At 45.3% G+C, this 4,386-nt stretch overlaps 1 protein-coding gene across 1 annotated transcript in view; it reads left to right on the top strand.

Annotated features, from left to right (window-relative positions):
- Myzap (myocardial zonula adherens protein) overlaps positions 1-4,386 on the top strand; it is a 106,724-nt gene that overhangs the window by 1,997 nt on the left and 100,341 nt on the right. The gene's annotated exons all lie outside the window — the stretch shown is intronic.

Genomic DNA, 4,386 nt, shown 5'->3' with positions numbered 1-4,386 from the left:
GACTGGGGTGTGTGTGGGGGACTGGAGGAGTGGGGGGTGGGGGATGTTGGGTCTTTCTAAGGTATTTGAGGGTGGCCTCTCCCTGAGGCAAGGTGGGAGTTAATCTCTCAGCATGAGTAGGAATTTGTAGGTCAATTGACAAGTTTGGTACTGAAAAGAGAACTATTGGTTGTCTCAATGGGATACTTGACACAGAGTGTATAATAATCCATATCAGACCTGCTTTGGAACAAAACATTTTTTTAAAAAAAATTTAGAAATGCAAGAACAGGATGTCTTGAAAATAAAATTATATGCCAAGTAAATAATCATGAAAAAATGTTCCTGAAGTTGAAAAGGTTTTGATAAATCTTGTACATTTCCACATTTTCCTCTGATGATGGACAAGGGATGGTCTTGAACAAGAACGCTTTCAGGTGTGTTCATCCTATGGCCTGAGGCCTGCATTATGTCCTAGGGCAGCTATGAATGTGGTCCAAGACAAAATTGTAAACGTTCTTAAAACATTATGAGTTAACTTTATTTTTTGTAACTTGATTGCATGATTCTTGACAATGAACTTTGTAAATATCAGTGTCATGTAGCCACACTGAAAAATTGAATATGCCTTCAGTCATTAAAATAGATCTTCTGTTTCATCCAAATAACTTATTAAATCATTAGCACTGGGGAGAACGAGGCTGTGTTGGTGCAGGCATTGAGGTCAATCAGGAGTGGTGGTGGTGGTGGCAGACACTGTGCAGGAGTTCCTGAGTCAGTGAGGCTGATCAGGCTGCCACAGGTTACCCTTTGTTCAGTGACTGCCACCTGCAAGTGTACTTACCTTCTTATCTGAAATCATCTCAGGAGCAGGAGGGGGAACCAGGTGGGGAAAGTGATTTCTGTTAGCTGATAAAACTCTTGAGAGGTGTGTATGGACACCAACCAGCCATAGTTGTGAAATTAGAAAAAAAAAATCTGCCTTCAAACCAGTTGTGCACTAAAAATAGTTTTTATCTATGGCAACAGCAGAAGATAAATTGTTTGGAGAGTAAGCACAGCTAGAAAGATGACCTTGGGGAATGTGTGGGGGAGCATTAAAAAAAAGACAGTGACTTGAATGACTTCATGATTTTGAAAGGAAGTTTGTAATTGAAGGTTAATCTCACAGTATAAGGCTTTGAAAGTCTTTGAAAGTCAGCTGTGTGGTCAGGTTGTGTGCCTGGAGTGGATGGTACTCAGTGTTTACTGCAACTGGGTAATTTGGACTAAGTCACTGGGCTAGATAGCAGAGCGAGACGCTAGGCCTATCAAGGGTTCTCTCCAGCACGGTGCTTTGTTGATAAGAGGAGACTGTGGGCTGGCATAGCTGGTATTGTGACCCCTCAGTGGCACATAAAAACCCAACCAAAACAATCCCAAACAAGGCCATGGATAAGAATGTTTCCTGGCCGGCCCTTCTCCTGGCAAAGGCTTCCTCTCTTAAAACCCAGAACAGGCCTGCCCATCTCTCCCTAGCTAAAACTCCACTCACCAGGGTTCTGTTTCTGCCTTATTGATTCAAAATAAGGAATTCCCCTTGACTGGCCTGTGAAAGGATCAGGCAGGTACTCTCCTCAATTCCCTTACTTCCTTTTCTCAGTGGACAGAAATGTCTGTACAGATAACTCTGTATCACCATGGGATCCAAGGAGGGTGTGTACATAGCTCTGTATCATCCTATGAGATACAATGAAAGGACTTGGGATGTTGGAGGAGCTCAGCAGCTGGTAGATAGAAGCTGACTATAGTATCTGCTAGGAGAGGGGAGGGGGTTTCTATTGCATCCAGAAAACTGGCTAACTCCTAATTGGGGTCCTCTGAGCCAGTTCCTGATGGACCAGGCTGTAGGGTTTTAGAACAATAGCCTCACCAGGACTTAGCCAAAAACCTCTGCCACTTAGACATGACAGTGGTAGGTTCTGAAAAACACCCCTACCTTTTTTACTTTTCTTCTTTCATTTTGCTGAGTTCAAAGTGGGATGGTCAGACTTAGGGCTCCGAAGGAAACTTGGTTTGTGGAGATTTACGTGTTTATTCTGCAGAGGGTGCTCTAGTTTCCTTTCTGTTGCTGTGATAAAACATTGACCAAAATGAACTGAAGAGGGTTCATTTCAGTTTGCAAGTCACAGTCCATCATTGAGGGAAGGCAAGGCAGGAACTCAAGGCAGGTACCTAGAGGCAGGAACTGAAGCAGAGACCATGGAGGAGCCTGTTTACTGGTTTGCTGCCAGCCTCATTCACATTCAGCTCCCTTTCTTATACAGCCCAGACCTACCTGCCTAGGGATGGCACCACCCATAGTGGTCTGGGTCCACCTACATCAATTAGCAATCAAGAAAATGCCTTATAGACATGCCCATAGGTCAGTCTGGTGGAGGAAATTCTTCGGTTGAGGCTCCCTCTCCCTGGATGTGTCAAATTGACCATCACAGGTATGGAATGTGATTCTGGCCCATGTGCCTGTTCTCAGGCCACCGTAGAGGTCTGAATATGTAGTCCCTGTTGAGGTTTCTCTGTACTGCATATCCATACCTGAGCAAGGCACCTGGAGGCTGGTGTCTTGCTGGTTGGCACACCCTTTCAAGTCCCTGAGCTACAGGAGTTTCTGAGTTCAAGCAACTGAAGTTCCAGGGCTGAGTTACTCAAGAATAAGTTGAAATGCCCCAGACCAAGATAGTTCAGCCATTGCCTGCAGTATGTTTTTAACATGGTCCCAGTATTGTTCCAACCTGCAGGAGAGTTACTCAGTGATGCTTGCCTCTTTCCCCTCTTTTCTTCTGATGAGTTATGATTCTAAATGTCAATCACATTGATCACTAATTTTTACTCTTTATGGAAGAGTGATCTTTTCTAAAGTGCAAAATCCAGTCACCTGTCTCCTGTGCTTCGGGAGCCTTGTACTGAGGAAAAGCTCCACCTCCTCAGTGTACTAGACCTGTCTGTCTTGTTCTGGATCTCCCTGCATACTCTTCCCAGAGACTCTGAATACCCACCATTCCTTGGGCTTCCATGCCATTCCTTCCCTCTCTGCTTCACGCTTCGCCCCTAACAAGAATCAGACTTGCCCGAACCCTCCTTTCCACAGGACACCATTGTGTGCAGAAACTACCACAACTTGAGAAGTTTTAGGGATCCTCCTTCCATGGGCCTGCTGGAATGGGTGCTTAAAAAGAGGAGTCTCAGGGACTGGAGAGGTGGCTCAGCAGTTAAAAGCACTTGCTGCTCTTGCAGAGGACCTGGGTTTGGTTTCTAGCTCCCACATGGTGACTAACACCTGCCCATAATTCCAGTTCCAAGCGATCCAGTGCCCTCTTCTGGCATCTGTGAGCATTGCATGCATGTGGTGCCCATACATACATGCAGACTAAATATTGTTACACATAAAAGTAAAAATTAAAAAAAATCTTTTTTTAAAGGAAGAGGAATCTCCAAGCTGGGGAGATGGTTCAGTTGGTAAGGTACTTTCCACACAAGCACAAGGATCTGAGTTTGATCCCTAGAACCTAAGTGAAAAAAGCTGGCTTGTACTTCTAATCCTGGCACAGGGAGGTGAAGACAGGCAGATCCCTGGGACTTGCCAGCCTAGCCTACTTGGCAAACTCTGGGCTAGTGAAAGACCCTGATTCAAAAAATTAAGGTGTATGGCACAAGGTGGAATGACAGCCAGGTTTGTCCTCTGGCCTCCACATATATGGCCACACATAGACAAAAGACATATAAACACACAGATACCCTCCCTACCTCCACCCACACAAGGAGTCTCACCAGGAGATGGATGAAGCCATGCTTCACACCCATTTGGCATTGTGAACATAGGAAGAGAAGTCTTGGTATCAAGTCAGCCTCTTGCCTCTGACCCACCTCGGCAGGAAGCAGGTGACAAGCTGGCCCAGGTGAGAAGTGTGACAGTTCTGGGAAGGCCTCCAAATCCTCTAATCATCTCCTCCTCTTGCACAGTAGGAATTTCATTTATTTGGTTAAGTCAGTGATTCTCAACCTTGGTTCTACATGGAGTCACCAGGGAGTGTAAAACAGCTGTTTGGTCCTCCCTCAGAATCAATTCAGGTTTTGAACTGTATGAAACACAGTCTGAAAGTACATGACTCATATTTATGAGGAGGCTTCCCGGGTGATTCTGAGTACAACGAAGGATAGGACTATCCTCTAAGCATTACTTACCTCTTACAGCTTTCTTAGAAATGCAGATCCTGGGGCAGCCAGGAAGATTCTTTGGGCCTTGTAGGATGGAGGGCAGGGTGGTGGTGGGGGCAGGACCAAGGGGTCAAAACACTCCTAGAGGTACTGGGGTCTTTATGTGCATTCATGGGTTCATGTCTTCTCTCTGGATCCTATCTTTGTGTGCTT

This window comes from Nannospalax galili, unplaced genomic scaffold (assembly GCF_000622305.1).
Source record: "Nannospalax galili isolate Female #2095 unplaced genomic scaffold, S.galili_v1.0 scaffold611, whole genome shotgun sequence".
In the NCBI taxonomy this organism is placed as follows: Eukaryota; Metazoa; Chordata; class Mammalia; order Rodentia; family Spalacidae; genus Nannospalax; species Nannospalax galili.
The sequence above is the reverse complement of the archived record's forward strand: the minus strand, read 5'-3'. Positions and strand labels throughout refer to the sequence as shown.